This window comes from Hypanus sabinus, chromosome 25 (genome assembly GCF_030144855.1).
Source record: "Hypanus sabinus isolate sHypSab1 chromosome 25, sHypSab1.hap1, whole genome shotgun sequence".
In the NCBI taxonomy this organism is placed as follows: domain Eukaryota; kingdom Metazoa; phylum Chordata; class Chondrichthyes; order Myliobatiformes; family Dasyatidae; genus Hypanus; species Hypanus sabinus.
Window position 1 is genome coordinate 45,973,496 of NC_082730.1, and position 26,110 is coordinate 45,999,605.

Below are 26,110 nucleotides of genomic sequence, written 5' to 3' on the forward strand. Positions count from 1 at the left end.
GAGATGAGGAGAAACTGTTTTTCCCAGAGGGTGGTGAATCTGTGGAATTCTCTGCCCAGGGAAGCAATTGAGTCTTCCTCACTAAATATTTTTAAGAAACAGTTAGATAGGTTTTTACATAGTAGGGAATTAAGGGTTATGGGGAAAAGGCAGGTAGATGGAGCTGAGTTTACGGACAGATCAGCCGTGATCTTATTGAATGGCGGGGCAGGCTCGATGGACTGGATGGCCTACTCCTGCTCCTATTTCTTATGTTATGTTGTTATGGCCTCTATTGTTTTTTTCTGACCTTTTCTGTGCTCCCCAACTCCTTTAATCCTGCTGGGCTCTCTGTGCCTCTGTCTCTTTATGTTCTCTGTGCTTCAGTTTAATATGTGCACCTCTTTGTCCCCTCTCTATGCCCCTTCTTTCTATGCCTGCCTCTGTCTCTGTCAAAGTAAATTTATTATCAAAGCACATACATGTCACAATGGTTCCGTAAGGTCATTGTAGCCAGAGATGGTGGTGGGGATACTCCCAAAGGCGTGTGTCTCAAATAACCTCTGACAACCAAGTGGAACTCCTGGCCTTCGCGTGTCTCCTTGCTACTAAGCCTGGCAAAATTGTTTCTAGTGACACACGAAGAGGCAAAGGTGCCTTAAAACCAGCTGCTCTGGGCAGATGGGGTTGATCAGCATGGTTAGCAATTTATCTAGGAGAAGGAAAACTCTGATTTCAAACCTCTGTAACCTTGTGGCTATACCTACTCATGGGGAAGGTGTCAGGAGTAAACCCCGAAGAAATAGCTGGAGCTGGAGTCACTAAGTCAGTCCTACATTGATTTCAATGCTGGCTGGCAACTCCTGTGCTGCCGCTAGTGCCAAACTGTGTCAGTCTCTGCTGTTCCTTTGGGTTCATCAGTTGTGTGGAGAGAGGGAGCCTGGTGTGTGGGAGACAAGGTCTCTGATGGGAGGTCGGTCAAGAGGTAGTAAACTGGATTAGACATTAGCTTTGTGGGAGAAGCCAGGGAGGGGTAGTAGATGTTTGTCTCTCTGACTGGACGCCTGTGACTGGTGGTGTGCCACAGGGATTATTTTTAGGTCCATTGTTGTTTGTCTTCTATATTAATGATTTGGATGATAATGTGGTAACAGATGCTGGAAATCTAGAGCAATACACACAATGTGCAGGAGATCAGCAGGTCAGGCAGTATTTATGGATGGCAATGTTTCAGGCCAGTTATCAGGACTGGGGGTGCAGTGGACAGTGAGGAAGACTATCAAAGCTTGCTACAGGATGTGGACCGGCTGAAAAATGGCAGGTGGAGTTTAATGCAATCAAGTGTAAGGTGTTGCACTTTGGGAAGACAAACCAAGGTAGGATTTACATGGTAAGTGGTAGGGCACTGAGGAGTGTGGTGGAACAAAAAGATCTAGAAATACAAATCCATAATTTCTTGAAGTGGCAGCACAGGTAGATAGGGTCATGAAGAAAGCTGTTGGCACATTGGCCTTCATAAATAAGAGTATTGTGTAGAGGACTACAACTATTATGTTAGGTCCTATTCCCTGGACTGTGGGAGAATGAGGGCAGATTTGATAGCGGTGTGCAAAATTATGGTAAATTTTGATAGCGTAAATGCAAGCAGGCTTTTTCAACTTAAGTTGGGTGAGACTAGAACTTAAGGTCATCGGGTAAGGGTGAAAGGTGAAATACAGTATTTAAGGAAACTTCATCAGTCAGAGTGGTGAGTGTTGAGTGGACTCATTTAAGAGAAGTTATGATAAATACACAGATGGCTATGGTCCAGGTGCAGGTAAATGGGACTTGATGGGCCGAAGAGCATGCTCTCTGTCTCTATTTCAACAGAGAGTGGGCGAAGACAGAACACCCGAGGGGACAGAGAGTGGGAGAAGACAGAACACCCGAGGGGGCAGAGAGTGGGAGAAGACAGAACACCCGAGGGGGCAGAGAGTGGGTGAAGACAGAACACCCGAGGGGGCAGAGAGTGGGAGAAGACAGAACACCCGAGGGGGCAGAGAGTGGGTGAAGACAGAACACCCGAGGGGGCAGAGAGTGGGAGAAGACAGAACACCCGAGGGGGCAGAGAGTGGGAAAAGACAGAACACCCGAGGGGGCAGAGAGTGGGAGAAGACAGAACACCCGAAGGGGCAGAGAGTGGGCGAAGACAGAACACCCGAAGGGGCAGAGAGTGGGCGAAGACAGAACACCCGAGGGGGCAGAGAGTGGGCGAAGACAGAACACCCGTGGGGGCAGAGAGTGGGAAAAGACAGAACACCCGAGGGGGCAGAGAGTGGGCGAAGACAGAACACCTGAGGGGGTAGAGAGTGGGCGAAGACAGAACACCCGAGGGGGCAGAGAGTGGGTGAAGACAGAATACCCGAGGGGGCAGAGAGTGGGAGAAGACAGAACACCCGAGGGGGCAGAGAGTGGGTGAAGACAGAACACCCGTGGGGGCAGAGAGTGGGAAAAGACAGAACACCCGAGGGGGCAGAGAGTGGGCGAAGACAGAACACCTGAGGGGGCAGAGAGTGGGCGAAGACAGAACACCCGAGGGGGCAGAGAGTGGGTGAAGACAGAATACCCGAGGGGGCAGAGAGTGGGAGAAGACAGAACACCCGAGGGGGCAGAGAGTGGGAGAAGACAGAACACCCGAAGGGGCAGAGAGTGGGCGAAGACAGAACACCTGAGGGGGCAGAGAGTGGGCGAAGACAGAACACCCGAGGGGGCAGAGAGTGGGTGAAGACAGAACACCCGAAGGGGCAGAGAGTGGGAAAAGACAGAACACCCGAGGGGGCAGAGAGTGGGTGAAGACAGAACACCCGAGGGGGCAGAGAGTGGGAGAAGACAGAACACCCGAGGGGGCAGAGAGTGGGCGAAGACAGAACACCCGAGGGGGCAGAGAGTGGGTGAAGACAGAACACCCGAAGGGGCAGAGAGTGGGAGAAGACAGAACACCCGAAGGGGCAGAGAGTGGGAAAAGACAGAACACCCGAGGGGGCAGAGAGTGGGTGAAGACAGAACACCCGAGGGGGCAGAGAGTGGGAGAAGACAGAACACCCGAGGGGGCAGAGAGTGGGCGAAGACAGAACACCCGAGGGGGCAGAGAGTGGGTGAAGACAGAACACCCGAAGGGGCAGAGAGTGGGAGAAGACAGAACACCCGAGGGGGCAGAGAGTGGGAAAAGACAGAACACCCGAGGGGGCAGAGAGCACCATGAGTGGAGAAGCAGGGACAGGGAGGTGCAGACAGACCTCAGGCATTAACAGCACAGGTCATGAATCATTGGTGAGGATGCAGAGAGGGAAATGCGAGTTATGGGCTGGGATGGGGAAGAACGACAGAGATTCACAGTGAGTGCAGACTGAAGGTGAGGCGCCAAGATTAAAGGAAGGTACAGGTCAAAGAGAGCCGAGGTCGGCTGGCAGAACACTGGACACAGAGGGACAGAGACATGGGGATCCAGAGACAGTTTAAAAGGAAGCAGAAAGCTCAGAGAGAACTACTTGTTAAATTTTATATATACTGTATGTGTGTGTTTGTATAGGATAATAATATAGTTTTTAATTGTATTTAATTTAATTTACATATATATATAATTAGCATAATTTTTAGTTTTTATGTATTGCAGTGTACTACTGCTGCAAAACAACAAATTTCACAACATGTGCCATCATAAGAGCACAGCACACAGTAGGTGTGTGCACAGTGTGGGAAGTTGGGGGCAGACGGGGCTAGAAAGGATGGATGGAAATGTAGAGTGGTGGGTTGTGCAGGGGAGGAGAGGAGCAGGATGGAGAGAGGGCTATGGATAAATCAAAGTGCAGATGGGTTAACAAGGTCCCATATGGAAGACTCATCCAGAACTTTGGTTCCAGTGATCATAACACCATTAGTTTCAACTTGATCATAGATAAAATTAGATCTGGTCCTTGGGTTGAGGTTCTAAACTGGAAAAAGGCCAAATCTGAAGAAATGAGAAAGGATCTAAAAAGCATGGATTGGGACAGGTTGTTCTCTAGCAAGGATGTCGTTGGTAAGTGTGAGGCCTTCAAAGGAGAAATTTTGAGAGTGCAGAGTTCGTATGTTCCTGTCAGGAACGTGAACATGAATAAGAATAAGGAACCTTGGTTCTCTAGGGATATTGAAACTCTGATAAAGAAGGAGAGACAGATGTATGACATGTACAGGAAACGGAGCAAATAAGGTACTTAAGGAGTATAAAAAGTGCAAAAAAAAATACTTAAGAAAGAAATCAGGAGGGCTAAAAGAAGACATGAGGTAGCTTTGGCAGTCAAGGTGAAAGATAATCCAAAGAGCTTCTCCAGGTACAAAATTAAGGGAGGGAAGTTTAGGGGAGACATCAGGGGTAAGTTTTTTTACACAGAGGGTTGTGAGTGCCTGGAATGACATGCCAGGGATGGTGGTGGAGGCTAAAACATTAGGGGTATTTAAGAGCCTCTTGGACAGGAACATGGATGAAAGAAAAATGGAGGGTTATGGGGTAGTGTGGGTTTAGTATTTTTTTAAGGATTATAAGGGTCAGCACAACATGGAGGGCTGAAGGGCCTGCACTGTGCTGTAGTGTTCTATGGAACCTATACAGATTGAAGAGGAGGAGGTGCTTGCTAACTTGAGGCAAATCAGAGTAGATAAATCCCCAGGATCTGACAGGGTATTCCCCCAGACTTTGAAGGAGACGAGTGTTGAAATTGCAGGGGCCCTGGCAGATATATTTAAAATGTCGGTATCTGTGGGTGAGGTGCCGGAGGATTGGCACCTCATTTTGTTCTGTGGTTTAAAAAAGGCTCTAAAAGTAATCCGGGAAATTATAGGTTGGTAAGTCTGACGTCGGTAGTAGGTAAATTATTGGAAGGAGTACTAAGAGATAGGATCTACAAGTATTTAGATAGACAGGGACTTATTAGGGAGAGTCAACACGGCTTTGTGCGTGGTGGGTCATGTTTAACAAATCTATTAGAGTTTTTTGAGGAGGTTACCAGGAAAGTGAATGAAGGGAAGGCAGTGGATGTTGTCTACATGGACTTCAGTAAGGCCTTTGACAAGGTCCCACATGGGAGGTTAGTTAGGAAGATTCAGTCCCTAGGTATACATGGTGAGGTAGTAAATTGGATTAGACATTGGCTCAATGGGAGAAGTCGGAGAGTGGTAGTGGAGGATTGCTTCTCTGAGTGGAGGCCTGAGACTAGTGGTGTGCCACAGGGATCAGTGCTGGGTCCATAATTATTTGTCATCTATATCAATGATCTGGATGATAATGTGGCAAATTGGATCAGCAAATTTGCTGATGATACAAAGATTGGAGGTGTAGTGGACAGTGAGAAAGGTTTTCAAAGCTTGAGGAGGGATCTGGACCAGCTGGAAAAATGGGCTGAAAAATGGCAGATGGAGTTAAATACAGACAAGTGTGAGGTATTGCACTTTGGAAGGAAAAACCAAAGTAGAACATACAAGGTAAATGGTAGGGCACTGAGGAGTGCAGTAGAACAGAGGGATCTGGGAATACAGATACAAAATTCCCTAAGAGTGGCATCACAGGTAGATAGGGTAGTAAAGAGAGCTTTTGGTACATTGGCCTTTATAAATCAAAGTATTGAGTATAAGAGTTGGAATGTTATGGTGAGGGTGTATAAGGCATTGGTGAGGGCGAATTTGGAGTATTGTGTGCAGTTTTGGTCACCAAATCACAGGAACGATATTAATAAGGTTGAAAGAGTGCAGAGAAGGTTTACAAGGATGTTGCCGGGACTTGAGAAACCGAGTTACAGAGAAAGGTTGAATATGTTAGGACTTTATCCCCTGGAGTGTAGGAGAATGAGGGGAGATTTGATAGAGATATATAAAATTATGATTGGTATAGATGGAGTGAATGCAAGCAGGCTTTTTCCACTGAGGTTAGGGGAGAAAAAAGCCAGAGGACAATGGTGGGAATGTGGAATGAGCTGCCAGATGAAGTGGTAAATGTGGGCTCACTTTTAACATTTAAGAAAAACTTGGACAGGTACATGGATGAGAGGGGTTTGGAGGGATATGGCCCAGGTGCAGGTCAGTGGGACTAGGCAGAAAAATGGTTCAGCACAGCCAAGAAGGGCCAAAAGGCCTGTTTCTGTACTGTAATGCTCTATGGTTCTATGATGCTGCAGGGCAGTTTTGTGACTGACACTGTTCCAGAGGGATCCACACTGGGACTTCTGCTGTTTGTGATATACAGTGGATTCCAACAGTTAATCAGGGCAGGTGCTTATTTGGGATATTTCTTAAAGAACAAAAACAAATGGAGAAAGTAGCTGGGACACTATACACTTTGTTTATCCGCGACACTACTGTATATGCTTAATTGGGGCAAGAAGCTATTGCCGAACAGTTTCTAACTACTGGCGCTCATGTGCACTCATGTGGCCGTTAAACACCACACCATGCTTAGAGTGGACAATTTTTAAATAGCTCAGTTGCGTGTGTTTGTGCTCAAAAAGCAGTAATTTTTGGCACTTTCAGTTGGTGAGAAATAAGCAGTATGACAACTCAGAACCGTTTTGCTCACTACAGTTTCAAGCATTCTGGCTTGGAGATACCAGAAGTGGCTGGGGCTGAAAATGAAATGATTTTATTACTTAAACAAGTTAAGAACTACAAAGAATCTGAAGGCATTGATGATCATCTTGACTGTTACAATGAAAATGAAGATTTGGAGGAAGCACTCGTCAATAGCATTGTATGAAGGTAGTCCATTATCTACATGAGGTGTCTGAGGGTAATCAAAAGAACATGGCAACGTACAGCGAATTCTTCTGTCGATTACTATTAGGAACGAATACGCAGTTTTATAGTCCTGTAGTAGTATTGATAGTGTTCTAGTTTGTTCAGTATTTCATTTAAATACATAATTTGTTACCCAGTTAAATGGTACTTTGTCTTTCTTATACTTCTTTAACTTTTCCACGAAACTTCATCTAATTGGGGCAGCTGCATAATTGTGCCAAAAATGATGAAATGGAATCCACTGAATATGACTTGGATGAAAATGTGGATAGGTGTGTTAGTAAGTTTGCAGACACACAGTTGGTAAGTTTGCACAGATTGGTGGCACTGTAGGTGTACAATATGTGGGATACAGACGTTTCAGATATGGGCAAAGAAATGGCAGATGGATTTTAATGCAGTCAAATGTGAAGTGTTGCACTTTGGGAGACTGAATGCAAATAGACATTCCACTGTTAATGGCAAGACCCTTAATGGTGTTGATGTACAGAGGAATCCTGGGGTCCAAGTCCATAGCTCTCTGTAAGTGGCTGCACAAGTTGATAGGGTGCAAAAGCAGCCTGTGACATGTTTGCCTCTAGGGCCAGTCATGGCACACATCACTTCTAGCAGCAATTTGCCTACCGCCAAAACAGACCTAGGACAGATGCCAGCTCCTTGCCCTGACACTCTTCTCTGGAGCATCTGGACAGTGAAGTCACCTGTGTTAGACATGATGGCACCAGTGCACATCAGCGACTCTCAGCAAGCTGCAGGAAACTGTACCAGTTTTCCTCTCCAGGTTTACAGCAGATGCTATCTTGTTGGCTCTACACACAAGTCGGAACATCTAGACAGCAAAGATGCATACATCAGGATGCTCCTTATCAATTACAGCTTGGCATTTAACACCATCATCCCCTCAAAAGAAACCAGTAAGCTCCAAGACCTGGGTTTCAATACCCCTTTGGGCAATTGGATTCCGGATTTCCTCACTTGTAGACCCCAGTCAGTCCAGATTGGCAAAACATCTCCTCCACAATCTCCATCAGCACAGGGGCACTGCAGGGATATATGCTTAGTCCCCTGCTGTACTCACTTTACACCTATGACTGTGTGGATAAGTACAGCTCCAACGCCACATACAAGTTTGCTGATGACACCACTGTTATGGGCTGTATCAAAGATGGTGATGAATCAGCATACAGGAGGGAGATTGAAAATGTGGCTGAGTGGTGTCAGAACAACAACCTCTACTCAATGTCAATAAGACCAAGGAACTGATTGTAGACTTCAGGAGAGGGAAACCAGAGGTCCATGAGCCAGTAATCATCAGAGGATCAGAGGTGGAGAGTGTCAGTAACTTTAAATTCCTGGGTATCACTATCTCAGAGGACCTGTCCTGGACCCATCATATAAATATAATTGCAAAGAAAGCATGACAACAATTCTACTTCCTCAGGAGTCTGCCAAGGTTTGGCATGTCATTGAAAACCTCAGCAAACTTCAATAGATGTGTGGTGGATGTGTGGCTGCAATATGGCCTGGTGTAGGTATACCAATGCCTTTGAGTGGAAAATCCTACAAAAGGTGGTGGATGTGGCCCAGTATGTTGCAGGTAACGCCCTCCTAATCATTGAGCACATCTACATGAAGCATTGCCATAAGAAAGCAGCGTCCATCATCAAAGATCCTCACCACCCAGGCCATGCTCTTTTCTCGCTGATGCCATCAGAGAGAAGGCACAGGTGCCTCAAGAATCACACCACCAGGGTCAAGAACAGTCACTACCCCTCAACCATCAGGCTCCTGAACAAAAGGGGATAGCTACACTCATTTAAGAACTCTATTATATTGTTATTTGTGCTTGATATTTATTGCTCTTTATTTATATCTGCATTTGCAGTTTGTTTACAGTTAATAGTTCCTGATGTTTACAGTTCACTGTTCTATCGATTTGCTAAATATGCGTAAGAAAAAGAATCTCAGGGTTGTATGTGGTAACATGTATGTACTCTGATAATAAATCTTACTTTGAACTTTGTTTGTTGACTACAGCTCCATCTTCAGTACTAAACTTCCAGGTAAATCATCTCTAAATCCCTATATCCGGGACTTAACTCTTCCCTTTGCAAATGGATCCTTGACTTCCTGACCAGCAGACTGCAATCAGTATGAGAGGCAGCAACACCTCTGCTACAGGGCTTATCCACAGGGCTGCATTCTCAGCCCCCAACTCTACACTAACAAAGGCATGGTCCACTCTAACTCCATTGACACTTTTGCTGATGATACCACCTTGGTGGGATGGATCTCAAATACGATATGTTGGCCTATAGGAGACAGAGTGCCTAGTAACAAGGTGTCATGACAACAACCTTTCCTCTCAATGACAGAGCTGGTCACTGACTTCAGGAAGGTGGTGCACACATTCCTGTCTACATCAATGTTGCTGAGGTCCAAAGGGGTGTAAGCTTCCAGCTCATCATCAATATCCTGTCTGGTTCCAGAACGTTGAAGCCATGGCCAAGAAAGCTCACCAGCTTGACTTCTCAGCAGGCTAAAGAAATTCGGCATGTCCCCTCTGACCCTCACCAGTTTTTATTGAGGCACCGCCGAAAGATCCTATCCAGACTCATCACGACTTGGTACGACAACTGCTCTGCCTGTGGTCTGTAAGAAAGCACAGAGAGTTGTGGACACAGCTCAGAACATCACAGAAACCAGACACCCCTCCTTGGACTCTGTCTGTACTTCTCGCTGCTTCAGTGAAGCAGGCAACACAGTCGAAGACCCCACCCACCCTAGACACTCTCTCTTCGTTCCTGTCTCTTCAGGCAGCTGGAAATCACCGACCACCAGGCACAGGGACAATTCTATCCCACTGTTACAGGACTATTGAACAGAATAAGATGAACTCTTGACCTCACAATCTATCTCATGTGGCTTTGCACCATACTGTCCATCTATACTGCACTTTCTCTGTACGCTCAATTTATTCTACATTCTGTTACTGTTTTCCCTTGTCCAGTGTTGTAATGAATGGTCTGTTCGGATGGCATGCAAAGGAAAGTTTTTTGTTGCACCTCAGAATACGTGACTATAATAAGCCAAGTTATAATGAGCTCTGGAGTCATGTTGCGGATTTATAAACGTCTGAACTAGGGTTTTGCATTCAATTCTAGTCACCCCATTGGACGAAGGATGTGGAGGCTTTGGAGATGGTGCAGAAGAGGTTTACCAGATGCTGAGAGAGCGGGCAAGTTCAAAGGAGATGTGTATGGTAAGTTACGTTATGTGTATGTGTATGGTGTATGGTAACCCACTCACCAGAGAGAGGTGGGTGCCTGCAACACATCGCCAGGGCTAGTAGGGGAGGTAAATTTGACAGAAGCCTTTCAAAGGCCTCTGCATGAATGTGTGAAATGTAGGGAAATGGTCACCAGATAGGCAGAGAGGAATAGTTTGGTTAGGCATACAGTTGCTAATTTTTGCTCATTCCAAAATGTCAGTCCATGGCCTCTCCTGGCTTAAGGAGGCCACTCTCAGGGTGGAGGAGCAACACCCCATATTCTGTCTAGGTAGCCTCTAACCTGATGGCATGAACATCGATTTCTCCTACTGGTAATCTTTTCTCTCTTATTTTCTTTTCCTATCCCATCCCTTCTTCTATTCCCCACTGACCTCTTATCTCTTCTCCTCACTTGCCTATCCTTCCCCCAGGTGCCCCTCCTTCTCCCCTTTCCCCCATGATCCACTCTCCTCTCCTATCAGATTCCCCCTTCTCCAGCGCTTAATGTTTCTCACCCACCTGGTTTCACCTATCACCTTCCAACTAGCCTCCTTCCCTCCTCCCACCATTTTATTCTGGTGAATTCCCCCTTCGATTCCAGTCCTGATGAAGGTTCCAGACTGAAACGTTGACTGTTTATTTATTTTCATAGATGATGCCTGACCTGCTGAGTTCCTCCAGCATTTTGTGTGTGTTGCTCTGCATTTCCAACATCTGCAGAATCTCTTGTGTTTATGGTTTAATTAGTCCAGTACAACATTGTGGGCTGAAGGGCCTGTTCTATGTTTTATGGGTCACAGATGGGACATGGAGAGAAGATGCTGCAGTTTGGAGAAAGGGGGTAGGGTGTAGAAAATGTGGGGCAAGAGATCGGTGAAGGGGTCAAGGAATATAGTAAGGGGTTTAAAGAGCACAGTGAGTAGGATAGAGTGTGGATCGGGGGCAGGGATACTGGGGAGAGAATGAAAAAGAGCATGGGGAGTGGAGGGAGAAGCATGGAGAGTGGGGGAGTGAATAATGGGGAGAACTGGAAAGAGCATGAGGAGAGCACAGTGAGGTACGGGGAGAGTTGGGGGAGTTCAGAAGGGATGTGTCAGGGTACAGTTGGAGCAGAGAGTGTGGAGGTAAAATAGGTGTGAGAGGATGGATAAATTTTGAGGTTTGTTTGTGTTGTTGTGAAGGCTGGGCAGATAGACAAGCCCATCAAAGAAAATTCCAGAAAGAGAGAGAAAATAAGGCAGGAAGAGGGTGTTTGGAAAGTTGTAAGTGAAATAAATACAGAGAATTCCAGTTAATTGGGTCATTGGGTAATTGGGGCAGCCACTTATTTGGGACAACTCTTAAAGAACAAAAAACTAATTGAGAAAATAGCTGAGATTTCCTTTGATTATTTGAGACACTATGCTGCTTAAATGGGGCAGGAGATTTTTGCTGAACTGTTTCTAATTAGCATCAGTCGTGTGCTTATGTGGCTGTTAGACACCACACTATGCTCCCAGCAAACAGCTTTTAAATAGTATCAGCTGCATGTGTTTGTGTTCAAAAAGGCAGTGATTTTTGTCACTGATAGCTGGCGAAAAATAACCAATAAGACAATTAGAACCTTTTTTGGTCACTGCGGTTTCAAACATTCAGGCTTGGAGATGCTAGAAATGGGTGGGTTTGAAAATGAAATGATTTTGCTACTTTAATAAGTTCAAAGCCACAAAGAATTTGAAGGTATTGACAACCATCTTGAATGTTACAATGAAAATGAAGATTTGGAAGATGTAATAGTTGATAGCATTGTATGAAGGCAGGCTGGTCTAGGGTCTGCACTCAGTCTGCGGTGATCTTGCTCATTTACAGTCAAAAGAACATGATGCGGATGGATTCTCCCAATTGATACACACTGGGAACTAACACACAGTCTTAGTGCAATGCACATAAAACTCAGAAGGACAAGCAGCATCTATGGAAATGAATGATTCATGCCGAGATCCTTCAGGACTGAAAAGGAAGGGGGAAGATGCCAGGACAAAAAGGTGGGTGGAGGGAAAGAAAGCCAGCTGGAAGGTTATAGGTGAATCCAGGTCAGTGGGAAAGGTCAACGGCTGGAGAAGAAGGAATCTGATAAGACAGTAGAATGGACAATAGGAGACAGGGAAGGAGGAGGGGACTCAGAGGGAAGTAATAGGTAGGTGAGAAGAGGTAAAAGGTCAGAATGGGAAATAGAGGTGGTAGTGGAGGGGTTATTGTTTACTGGAAGAAAATACCAATATACATGCCATCTTGGCACAAGAGGAGTCCATGGACTGACATGGCAGAACAGGAAAGGGAATGGGAATTTAAATATTTATAGTTTTATAGTGTTTTACAGTTTTGTAGTAGTGTAGTAGTATGGGTAGTGTCCTAATTTCATTTAAATACATCATTTGTTACTCAGTTTGTCTTTTTTATACCTTTTTAACTATTTCCATGAAACTGACTAATTGAGGTACCAACTTAATTGGGCCAAAATGTACTAGTCCCAATGTGTCCCAATTAACTAGAAAGCACTGTAACCAGGCAAGTACAAAAAATTAGTAAGTTACCAATGTTTCTGAATGGTCAACAATTCACAACCAATGAAATAGTGACACAACTGGGGACTAATGGCTATGATCATATTCCCATCTGTTGTGTGGAAGTTCAGGGTAAGCAAAGAAAGGAGGCACGAGGCAGATGGAGTCACAGCACAAAGAAGGAAAGAGATGAGAACAATGGGGAGAAATTATTCTGGTTTGCCAGATCGTGATGGAGAACCCAGTTTGAGCTGAGCTTAGATATTGCAAAGGGAAGAAAGCTCTGAAATAAATGATTTATAGGCCAGCAGATATTTGTTATAATACTGGGTGTGGCTTAAACACAGTGGCCATTTTATTAGGTATATCTGTGCACTTGTTCGCTACTGCAAATAGCTCATCAGCCAATCACATGGCAGCAACTCAATGCATACAAGCATGAAGACATGGTTGAGAGGTTCAGTTGTTGTTCAGACCAAACACCAGACTGGGGAAGAAATATGATCTATGTGGCTTTGAGTGTGGAATGATTGTTGGTGCCAGACGGGGTGGTTTGAGTATCTCAGTAACTGTTGATCTCCTGCGATTTTCACACACGGCAGTCCATAGAATTCACAGGGGGTGGTGCAAAAAACCAAAAAACATCCAGTGAGCAGCAGCTCTGTGCGTGAAAATGACTTGTGAATGAGAGGGGTCAGAGGAGAGTGGCCAGGCTGGTTCAAGCTGACAGGAAGACAACAGTAACTCAGACAGCCACACATTACAACAGTCGCGTGCAGAAGAGCATCTTGAATGCACAACACATCGAAGTGGATGGGCTACAGCAGCAGAAGATCAGTGAGCACACTATTAGGTACAGGAGGTGCTTAATAATATGGCCACTGACTGTACATCAGGACATCATTGGTGCATTTAATATCCATAGTACTCTAATTATTAGACTTTATTCTACATACAGGCTGGATAAATTAAATTTGCAGTGAGGAAGTGAGAGTGAAAAGAAATTGACGCAACATTAGACTGAATGAGCTTATTCTACCAATCAGTATGTTTGTTTCTTTTCTTGGAACTCATCTTATTTTTGCACTGTAGCCCTTCCTTTGATCCCTTAGTATCCAAAAATCTATTAATCTCAGCCTTGAGAAGAAATAACCAAACATTCACAGCCTTATGGGTCACAGAAGTGACGAAGATTTACAGCTGTATGACTAAATTAAACTTCCTTTGAACCTTGCATCAGATCTAAAATGGGTGGAATGGAACATCAATTAGTCCTGCCAGAATGTATGTCTCAGCTAGGTCACCTCACATTTTCTAAGCTTCACACAGAAGCAATATAATTTATGTAATAGACTCACTGAATCTTTCAGGAGAAAGTAGGATCTGGTTAATGGGGCCATCAGTTAATCAAGACAGCCACTTATTTGGGACAACTCTTTTAACAAAAAACTAATTGAGAAAATTGATGAGATTCCCTTTGTTTAATCGGGACAATATGTTGCATAATTGGGGTAAGACAAGACACTTGCCAAACAGTTTCTAACTAGGGTCAGTCATGCACACATGTGGCCCTTAGATGCTACATTGAGCTTAAAGCACATTGTTTTTAAGTAGCATCAGTTCCGTGTGCTTGCCTTCACGAAGCAATGATTTTTGTCACTGAAAGGTGGCAAGAAATAACCAGTAACCCAATTCAGAACTGCTTTTCTCATGGTGCTTTCAAGCATTTAGGCTTCGAGATGCCAGAAACAGCTGGACGTGAAAATGAAACAATTTCATTGCTTCAGCAACTTAGGAACTACAAAGAATTTGAAGGTATTGACATCAGCCTGAATGTTACAATGAAAATGAAGATTTGGAGAATGCAATTATCAATAGCATTGCATGAAGGCAATCGATTATGTACACTATGTGTCTGCACCGATTTTGTTCATTTACAGTCAATACAAAGAACACAGCATTTGAATTCCTCCATCAAAAACTATTAGAAATGAATAACCAATTTTATAGTATTGTAGTAGTATTGTTAGTGTTTTAATTTGTTATGTATTGATTTAAATACATAATTTGTTACCCAGTTAAACAGTAGCTTGTCTTTTTTATACCTTTTTAACTACTTCCATGAAACTGGTAAATTGGGTCAGTCACTTAATTGGACAAAAACATACTGGTCCCAATGTTTCTCAATTAACCAGAATCCACTGTATTTCTCAAACACCCAGAGGCCACTCTATTAGTTATCAACATCAAAGACCCCCCCCCCTCCCCACCCAAGACATGCCCTCTTCTCATGGTTACTATCAGGAAGGAGGTACCGAAGCCTAAAGGTACACACTCAATGATTCAGGAACAGCTACTTCCCCTCTGCCATCCGATTCCTAAATGGATGTTGAACCCATGAACACTACCTCATTTTTTTTCTATATTTATGCATGGTACTGCTGCCACACAGTTAACAAATTTCATTACGAGTCAGTGATATTAAACCTGATTCTGATTCTGCAGCCCATCCACTTCAGTTTGATGTTTTGCATGCTCAGAGACACCCCACTGTTGGTTATTTGAATTACTCTCCCCTTTCTGTGAGCTTGAACCAGTCTGGCTATTCTCCTCTGACCTCTCCCATTAATGAGCCATTTCCATGCACGTAACTGGCACTCGCTGATTTTTTTTTTTGTTTTTGCGCCTATCTGTGTAAACTCTAGAGACTGTTGACAATGAAAACCCCAGGAGATCATCAATTTCTGAGATACTCAAACCACCCAGTCTGGCACCAGCAATCATTCCATGGTCAATGTCACTTAGATCACATTTCTTCCCCATTCTGATGTTTGATCTGAGCAACAACTGAACCTCCTGACCATGTCTGCATGCTTTCATGCATTGAGTAGTTGCCACATGATTGGCTGATCAGATACTTTCATTAATGAGCAGGTGTACAGGTGCACCTAAAAAGTGCCCATTGAATGTGTATTCAGAGTGTCTGCCTTCCGAATTACTTGCTGTTCCTGAACAGTAACTTCCTTTATGTCATGCCTCAGTTCACCAAGGTGCCTCTACACATCATCATCCACAGTTTAATTGACTTGAATGAAAAGACTGCATGGAATTTTTCAGTATGCTGATGTTACAAAAGCAGATTAGGACAGCGATCCGTCAGGTACTTATAGAGTTTCTGTTAGGGGATGCTGACAGGTTAAGTTGAAATGTATATTCATTTTCGAGGGTCTGAGAGGCTTGTTATTAACCTCAGCTTTCTGCTACAGCAGCAGAACATTTCCAAAGGGTCAGGGTTGTGCGGATAAAGTTAAATTTTTAACAAATATTTTTAGTTCAGATTTTTCTTGTAAAATATAACCATTCTCCATTTCTTAATGTAAATTGAAAGCAGCAATCAGTTTGAATGTGGAAGCACATCTTGGCAAATGGTATTACAGAACAAAGGCTGCTAACCCACATGTGGTTGCCTGCTAAGAGGTCTGCTTTGCAAAGTGAAATGATCAAGTCCACCATCCTCTCCTATCAGATTCTTTCTTCTTTAGCCCTTTACCTTTTCCTCCCATTACCTCCCAGGTTCTCACTTCGTCCACTCTCCCCTATACAATTGGCTTCACCTGTTACAATCTAGCTTGTACTCCTGCCCCTCCCCACTTCTTTATTCTGGCTTTACCCTTTTCCTTTTCAGGCCTGCTAAAGGGCCTCAGCCATGATCACATTGAATGGCGATGCTGGCTTGAAGGGCCGAATGGCCTACTCTTGCACCTATTGCCTATTGCATCTACTTCTACAAGCAGCATTTTAGAAACATAGAAAGCCTACAGCACAATACAGGCCCTTCGGCCCACAAAGTTGTGCCGAACATGTCCCTACCTTAGAAATTACTAGGCTTACCTATAGCCCTCTATTTTACTAAGCTCCATGTACCTGTCCAAAAGTCTCTGAAAGGACCCTATCGGATCCACCTCCACCACTGTTGCCAGCAGCCCATTCCACGCGCTCACCACTCTCTGAGTAAAAAACTTACTCTGACATTTCCTCTGTACTTTAAAAAAGTACTTTCCAAACACTTTAAACCTGTGCCCTCTTGTGGCAACCATCTCAGCCCTGGGAAAAAGCCTCTGAGTATCCGCACGATCAATGTCTCTCATCATCTTATACACCTCTATCAGGTCACCTCTCAGCATCTGTAGAATCTGTTGAATTTATGACCAAGAGGTTTCTTGTCTGCATTAGGCAAATACAAGAAAGTGTGTTTATGTCATTAACACATAAAACACAGCTACAAGTTCAGATAATTGTGCACTCCAAGGATCAGCCCACACAGCATTAATCATGAAATTTTAGGGTCTTCGTCTTTTAAGACGATCTGTGTGAGTTACTTTGCCCCAGCAAAAATATCTGGAAAACATCAAATGCAAATGATGTAATCTAGTAGAAAATAGTATAACTATCACAAGGATGCAGGTAAAGGCCTACACATGCAGAAAGGGAAGGGGTGGCCACTAGACAGCATAGCAGTAGGCAGGTAGAGCAGGAGTCCCCTGAGGTCATCTCCCTCCTAAACAGATATACTGTTTTGGATACTGTTGGGGGAGATGTCTAATCAGGGGAAGGCAGCAGCAGCCGAGTTCATTGCACCATGGGTGGCTCTGTGGCACACGAGGGAAGGAAAAGGAGTGGGAGAGGTATAGTGATAGTAGATTCGATTGTAAGGGGAATAGATAGGCGTTTCTGCGGCCGCAAACGAGACTCCAGGATGGTATGTCGCCTCCCTGGTGCAAGGGTCAAGGATGTCTCTGAGGACATTCTGGAATGGGAGGGTGAACAACCAGTGGTCGTGGTGCACATAGGTACCAACGATATAAGTAAAAAACGGGATGAGGTCCTACAAGGTGAATTTAGGGAGTTAGGAGATAAACTAAAAAGTAGGACCTCAAAGGTAATAATCTCTGGATTACTACCAGTGCCACATGCTAGTCAGAGTAGAAATAGGAGGATATTTCAGATGAATACGTGGCTTGAAAAATGGTGCAAGGGGGAGGGATTCAAATTTCTGGGGCATTGGAATTAGTTCTGGGGGAGGTGGGACTGGTATAAACAGGACAGTCTGCACCTGGGCTGGACTGGAACCAATGTCCTAAGGGGAGCGTTTGCTACTGCTGTTCAGGAGGCTTTAAACTAATGTGGCAGGGGGATGGAAACAAGTGCAGAGAGACAGAGGGGTGTAAAATGAGGGTAGAAGCAAAAAGTAGTAAGGTGAAAAATAAAAGTGGCAGGCAGGCAAATCCAGGGCAAAAAGGGCCACTTTTCAACATAATTGTATAAGGGCTAAGAGTGTTGTAAAAACAAGCCTGAAGGCTTTGTGTGTCAATGCGAGGAGCATTCGTAACAAGGTGGATGAATTGAATATGCAGATAGTTATTAATGAATATGATATAGTTGGGATCACAGAGACATGGTTCCAGGGTGACCAAGGATGGGAACTTAACATCCAGGGATATTCAATATCCAGGAGGGATAGACAGGAAAGAAAAGGAGGTGGGGTAGCATTGCTGGTTAGAGAGGAGATTAACGCAATAGAAATGAAGGGCATTAGCCTGGAGGATGTGGAATCGATATGGGTAGAGCTGCATAACACTAAGGGGCAGGAAACGCTGGTGGGAGTTGTGTACAGGCCACTTAACAGTAGTAGTGAGGTTGGGGATGGCATTAAACAAGAAATTAGAAATGCATACAATAAAGGAACAGTAGTTATAATGGATGACTTCAATGTACATATAGATTGGGTGAACCAAATTGGTAAGGGTGCTGAGGAAGAGGATTTCTTGGAATGTATGCGAGATGGTTTTCTGAACCAACATGTCGAGGAACCAACTAGAGAGCAGGCCATTCTAGATTGGGTATTGAGCAATGAGGAAGGGTTAGTCATGCGAGGCCCCTTGGGTAAGAGTGACCATAATAAGGTGGAATTCTTCATTAAGATGGAGAGTGACATGGTTAATTCAGAAACAAAGGTTCTGAACTTAAAGAAGGGTAACTTTGAAGGTATGAGACGTGAATTAGCTAAGATAGACTGGCAAATGATACTTAAAGGGTTGACGGTGGATATGCAATGACAAGCATTTAAAGATTGCATGGATGAACTACAACAATTGTTCATCCCAGTTTGGCAAAAGAATAAACCAGGGAAGGTAGTGCACCCATGGCTGACAAGGGAAATTAGGGAAAGTATCAAGTCCAAAGAAGAAACATATAAATTAGCAAAAAAATGCGGCACACCTGAGGGCTGGGAGAAATTCAGAGGAGGACAAAGGGCTTAATTAGGAAAGGGAAAAAAGATTATGAGAGAAAGCTGGCAGGGAACTTAAAAACTGACTGTAAAAGCTTTTATAGATAGGTGAAAAGAAAAAGATTGGTCAAGACAAATGTAGGTCCTTTACAGAAACAGGTGAATTGATCATAGGGAACAAAGACATGGCAGACCAATTGAATAACTACTTTTGTTCTGTCTTCACTGAGGAGGACATAAATAATCTTCTGGAAATACTCCTTAGATTCTGGATTAGTTCCTGAGGATTGGAGGGAGGCTAATGTAACCCCACTTTTTAAAAAAGGAGTGAGAGAGAAACTGGGGAATTATAGACTGGTTAGTCTGACATGCTAGAGTCGGTTATCAAAGATGTGATAACAGCACATTTGGAAAGAGGTGAAATCATCGGACAAAGTCAGCATGGATTTGTGAAAGGAAAATCATGTCTGACAAATCTTATAGAATTTTTTGAAGATGTAACTAGTAGAGTGGATAGGGGAGAGCCAGTCGATGTGGTATATTTAGATTTTCAAAAGACTTTTGACAAGGTCCCACACAGGAGATTAGTGTGCAAACTTAAAGCACATGGTATTGGGGGTATGGTATTGATGTGGATAGAGAATTGGTTGGCAGACAGGAAGCAAAGAGTGGGAGTAAACAGGACCTTTTCAGAATGGCAGGCAGTTACTAGTGGGGTACCGCAAGGTTCAGTGCTGGGACCCCAGTTGTTTACAATATATATTAATGATTTAAACGAGGGAATTAAATGCAGCATCTCCAAGTTTGCGGATGACATGAAGCTGGGCGGCGGTGTTAGCTGTGAGGAGGATGCTAAGAGGATGCAGGGTGACTTGGATAGGTTAGGTGAGTGGGCAAATTCATGGCAGATGCAATTTAATGTGGATAAATGTGAGATTATCCATTTTGGTTGCAAGAACAGGAAAACAGATTATTATCTGAACGGTGGCCGATTAGGAAAAGGGGAGCTGCAACGAGACCTGGGTGTCATTGTACACCAGTCATTGAAGGTGGGCATGCAGGTACAGCAGGTGGTGAAAAAGGCAAATGGTATGTTGGCATTCATAGCAAAAGGATTTGAGTACAGGAGCAGGGAGGTTCTACTGCAGTTGTACAAGGCCTTGGTGAGACCGCACCTAGAGTATTGTGTGCAGTTTTGGTCCCCCAATCTGAGGAAAGGCATTCTTGCAATAGAGGGTGTACGGAGAAGGTTCACCAGATTGATTCCTGGGATGGCAGGACTTTCATATGAAGAAAGACTGGATCGACTAGGCTTATACTCACTGGAATTTAGAAGTTTGAGGGGGGATCTTATTGAAACATATAAAATTCTAAAGGGATTGGACAGGCTAGATGCAGGAAGATTGTTTCCGATGTTGGGGAAGTCCAGAACGAGGGGTCACAGTTTAAGGATAAAGGGGAAGCCTTTTAGGACTGAGATGAGGAAAAACTTCTTCACACAGAGAGTGGTGAATCTGTGGAATTCTCTGCCACAGGAAACAGTTGAGGCCGGTTCATTGGCTATATTTAAGAGGAAGTTAGATATGGCCCTTGTGGCTAAAGGGATGAGGGGGTATGGAGAGAAAGCAGGTACAGGGTTCTGAGTTGGATGATCAGCCATGATCATACTGAATGGCGGTGCAGGCTCGAAGGGCCGAATGGCCTACTCCTGAACCTATTTTCTATGTTTGTATGTTTCTGTGAGGGATTGTTAGGAATGACAAGGAGAACGGCAGAGAAAAGTACTAGAATTCATTCCTCAAACTTCAGTATCTGCGATGGGCGAGCTGTTCGTTTGCAACTTGATGGTATGTTCTAGCTCATAAAAATTGTACCTGTAGTTCGTAAATTTTTGAATTTAGAAACCTTTTATAAATTAGAAATCCATTGTGAGTTTTAAATGTGTGGTAAGTGCTATTGTCTAAATTTAAATGTATATCATTAAAATTCAGATAAACTGTGTTTAAACGACTTTTCAACTGGAGGTATCTGTTCCTCGGTAGGGACCGGTATCTACTGCCAGTATCTAGTGGGTATTGGCAGCGAGACCTCACTGCAGAGGCTAGACAGGGAAGTAAGCTAGTCCTTGTTAGTAAACTAGTGGATACGGTATAACCACCCAATAGTGAGGGTATCCGTATTAGATAGAGCTTAGAATCTTCTGTTGAGTTTAGGGCTTTGCAGAAACCATCAGAATGTTCTAGCAAGAAATTTGCTTTTCCTGTTCTTCCCACCAACCAGACTTTGCCCCAACAGAATGATCTTTTTGCCCAGACATCACTTAACCGTCCAAACTCCCATACTTAACGTTCAGTGTACCGGCTAGATTGGTAAGATCAGCACATCTCTGAAATATTACAAACTTTCTTTGTATTCCAATTTAATTTCTAAAAAGCCAAGGCACAGCTCTGATCCCTCAGGGTCTCCTGGTGTCACCTCCTAACCTCATCAGACATAATTTCAGGCAGATGGGGCTGGTCAGCTGCGGTTGGCAGCTCATCCACGAGAAGAACTCTGATCTCAGCACTCACGGGAGAGGCTTTGGGGTGAACCCCCAGGATGCATCCAGAGCTGGAATCCCAAAGGCAGTCCTGGCTGAGAGAGCCTCCAGTTACACTTGATACACGTCTAGTGTCTCCCATATAGAAGATAGAGACAAAATATTTCCCAATGACACTGCCATTTCTTTATTTTCCTACTTTTGCCATCAAGGGACTCACAATCATTGATGCTATTCTCTTCTCCAAATAATCAAAAATACCATAAGACCATAAGAATGCGGCCCATCAAGTCTGCTCTGCCATTCCATCATGGCCGATTTATTACTCCTCTCCACCCCATTCTCTTGCTTTCTCCCCATAACCTTTGATGCCTTTACTAATCAAGAACCTATCAACCTCTGCTTTAAATATATCCAATGACTTGGCTTCCTCAGCCATCAGTAGCAATCTCCCTCATCTCTGTTCTAAAGAGAGACAATTCCTCTTCTATTCTGAGTCAGTGCCCTTTGGTCCTAGACTCCCCCACTATAGGAAATATTTCCACCTTCACTCTATCTAGCCCTTTCAATATTCGATAAGTTTCAATGAGATCCCTCACCCCACACCTCATTCTTTTAACCTCTAGTGTGTACAGGCCCAGAGCCGCCAAACACACCTCATACATTAACCCTTTCATTCTTGGCATCATTCGCATGAAACTCCTCTGGACCTTCCAATATTCATATATGCTTTTGAAATTCCTTTTTAATCCTCTCATCTTTGAGTTGCAGTTATCAATTTTTGCTTATCTGTTGCAAATCGCTAACACTCTCCAATTAATTAGTGTCGGTTATTACCAGCAACATTATAAATCTCTTCTTCCAAACCTTCAGTCACATTTAATTCTTTAGTTACTAATGGAGGGATTATTTTTCTGATGGAGTTTTTTTTATCCTACTTCTCAGTGGAAAGTACATTTCTTCCAACGCTCGGATTATTTATTGACCTATAATGACCTTCGGCTCGTATGGGAGAATGAGGAGGTGACAGATAGCAGCTACAGGGAGGCAGCTACCTGGGTGACTGTAGCAGAGGGAAAGGGAATAAGTACACAGTGCAGAGTACTCCTATTGCTATCCCCCCCAATAATAACTATACCACTTTGGATACAAATGGAGAGTGGGGAACGACCTACCGGGGGGAAGCTGCAGAAACGCACTGCTTGGTTCTGTGGGGAGAAGAGGAGTGCAGTAGTGATGGGGGATTCCATGATTAGAGGGGAAGGGGAAGAATGGTGATTCTGTGGACGTGAAAAACACATCCTGATTATATGTTGCCTCGCAGGTGCCAGGGTCAGGGAGGTCTCGGGTTTGGTCCACTGCATTCTAAAGGGAGGTGCTGAACCGCTGCAAGTCATGACAATGACATAGGTAAGGGAGGAGGCCCTAAGGAGAGAAAATAGAAGTTAGGTACAAAGCTGAAAAGCAGGATCTCCAGAGTAATAATTTCTGGATTGCTTTCTGTGCCATGTGCCAGAGAGGGTAAGAATAGGGTGATCCGGCAGATGAATGCATGGCTGAAGAATTGGTGCAGGGAGCAAGGTTTCAGATTTCTGGGTAATTGGGATCTCTTCTGGGGAAGAATTGACTTGTACAAAAAGGATAGGTTACACTTGAACCCAAGGGGGACAAATATCCTTGCAGACAGTGGGGCGGGTTTAAAATAATCTGGCAGTGCTGGGAATTGGAGTGATAGGGCTGAGGATGGGGCAGTTGGTGTACAAGCAGATGTAGTGTGTAGTGAGACAGTGAAGAAGGACAGGCAGATTATCAGTGGGATGAGTTAAAGTGTAAGGCGAGACAAACTCAAAAAGGATGATGAATAGAGGACTGAAGGAGTTATATTTGAATGCACACAGTATATAGAATAAGTTAGATGAACTTGTAGCACAGTTAGAAATTGGCAGGTATAATGTTATGGGCATTTCTGAGTCATGGCTGAAAGAAGATCATAGTTGATAGCTTAACATCCTGGGACAGCCAGGTAGGCAGAGGGAGTCAGGTGGTTCCACTGGTGAAAAATGATTTAAAATCCTCAGAAAGAGGTGACATAAGATCAAAAGATGAAGAATTTTTGTGGATAGAATTTCTTTAACAAGGTAAAAAAAAGACACTGAAGCGAGTTTATACAGGCCTCCGAACAGTAACCAGGATATGGGCCACAAAATACAATGGGAATAGGAAAGGCATATAAAAAGGGCAATGTTACGATAATCATGGGGATTTCAATATGCAAGTTGATAGGGAAAACCTGGTTGGTGCTGGATCCCAAAAACAGGAATTTATAGAACGTCTACGAGATAGCTTTTTACAGCAGCATGTGGTTCGACCCACTAGGGAAACTGCAGCTCTGGATTGGGTGCTGTGTAATGACCCTGATTTGATTCGGAAGCTTAAGGTAAAGGAACCTTTAAAAGGCAGTGATCATAATGTAATAGAATTCACCTTGCAGTTTGAGAAGGAGAGGCTAAAATCAGATGTATCAGTATTACAGGGAAATGAAAATAGCACTGGCTAAAGTTGATTGGAAGGGGACACTAGCAGGGATAATGGCAGAACTGCAATGACTGGTGTTTCTGGGAGAAATTTGGTAAGTGTGGGAAAGATACATCCCAAAGATAAAGAAATATTATAAAGGAAGGATGAGGCAACCATGGGTGACAAAGAAGGTCAGAGACAGCATAAAAGCAAAATAGAGAGCATATAATATAGCAAAAATTAGTGGGAAGGATTGGGAAGCTTTTAAGAATCAACTGAAGGCAACGAAAAAGCTTTAAAGGGAGAAAAGATGCAATATGAAGGTAAGGTAGCCAATAATAAGAAAGAGGATACAAAATGTTTTTGCAGATAGATAAAGAGTAAAAGAGAGGTGAGAATAGATATCGGACTGCTGGAAAATTACACTGGAGAGGTAGTAATGAGGGAACAAAGAAACAGCAGAGGACCTGAATAAGTATTTTGCATCAGTCTTCACTTGGAAGACACTAGTAGAATGCTAGAAATGTCAGAGCATCAGGGGCAGAAGTAAGTTTCATTGCTATTGCTAAGGAGAATGTACCTAGAAAGCTGAAAAGTCTGAAAGTAGATAAGTCACCTGGATCAGGAGGACTATATCCCAGGGTTCTAAAAGAGGAGGCTAAAGAGATTGTGAAGGCATTAGTAATGGTATTTCCAGAATCACTAGACTGGATTGCTTTCAGAGATCTGGAAAATCACATATGTCACTCTAAGCAGGGAGGGAGACTGGAGAAAGGAAATGATAGGCTAGTTAGCCTGGCTTCAGTGGTTAGAAAGATATTGGAGACAATTACTACGGATGAGGTTTCTGGGTACTTGGAGGCACAATCAGACCAAAGTCAGCCTGATTTTCTGAAAGGGGAATCTTGCCTGACAAATCTGTTGGAATTCTTTGAGGAAATAACAGGCAGAATAGACAAAGGAGAGTCAATAGATGTTGTTTATTTGGATTTTTAGAAGGCCTTTGACAAGGTGCCACACATGAGGTTGCTTAACAAAATAACAGCCCATGGTATTATCGAAAAAGTCCTAGAATGGACAGAAGATCAGTTGATTGGCAGGATGCTAAGAATGGGAATAAAGAGGGCCGGATGAAGGGTCTCGGCCCGAAACGTTGACTGTGCTTCTCCCTATAGATGCTGCCTGATCTGCTGTGTTCCACCAACATTTTGGGTGTGTTGCATAAAGAGGGCTTTTTCTGGTTTGCTGCCAGTAACTAATGGTATACCGCAGGGATCGGTGTTGGGACCGCTTCTTTTCACGGTTGTATGCTAATGATTTGGATGAAGTAATTGATGGCTTTGTGGCCAAGTTTGTGGATAATATGAAGATATGTAGAGGGGCCAGTAGTGCTAAGGAAGCAGGGTTTCAGCAGATTGGGGGGATGGACAGAAAAGGCGCAGATGGAATATAATGTTGGGAAATGCATGGCCATGCATTTTAGCAGAAGGAATAAAGGTGTGGACTATTTTGTAAATGGGAAGAAAATTCAAAGCTCAGAGGAACAGGGGGACTTGGAATTTCTCAAACAGGATTCCCTAACTTGAAGGTTGAGTTGGTGGTAAGGAAGGCAAATTCAATCTTAGCATTGATTTCAAGAGGACTAGAATATAAGGCAAGGATGTAGTGCTGAGGCTTTATAAACATTGATCAGACTGCACTTGGTTTTGATGTGAGGGGGTTCAAAGGAGATTCACGAAAATGATTCCAGAATTGATAGGTTAATATATGAGGAGTGTTTGATAGCTCTGGGATTGTACTCACTGCAGTTTAGAAGAGCGAGGGGAATCTCACTGAAATCTATTGAATATTGAAAGATCTGGATAGAGTGCCCGTGGAGGTGAGGAAAAATTTCTTTAGCCAGAGGCAATTCATTGCTACAGGCTGTTCTGCAGGCCAGGTCATTGGGAATATTTCAGGCAGTGGTTGATAGGGATAATAAGTCAGCCATGATGGACTGGCAGAGCAGATTTGACGACCTGACTCGCCTAATTTTATTCCTCAGACTATGGTTAAAACAAATCTGTCTCAGAAAATGTAACCCTCTTGATTACATAACTGGCCTAATTCAAGGATCTTGTTCTTATCAGGGGGGTCTCTTGTAAATAATACAACATTCTATTACAGTTTGG

At 43.7% G+C, this 26,110-nt stretch overlaps 1 protein-coding gene across 14 annotated transcripts in view; it reads right to left on the minus strand.

Moving 5' to 3' along the window:
• Positions 1-26,110, minus strand: part of LOC132381212 (potassium voltage-gated channel subfamily A member 2-like) — a 76,281-nt gene that overhangs the window by 17,238 nt on the left and 32,933 nt on the right. For 6 of the 14 annotated variants that reach the window (XM_059950525.1, XM_059950527.1, XM_059950534.1 and 3 more), the window contains exon 3: positions 9,355-9,432. The exons of the other annotated variants lie outside the window; for them this stretch is intronic. The gene's annotated coding sequence lies outside the window, so the exon portion shown is untranslated. The remainder of the gene's footprint in view (positions 1-9,354; positions 9,433-26,110) is intronic. 14 annotated transcript variants of the gene reach the window in all.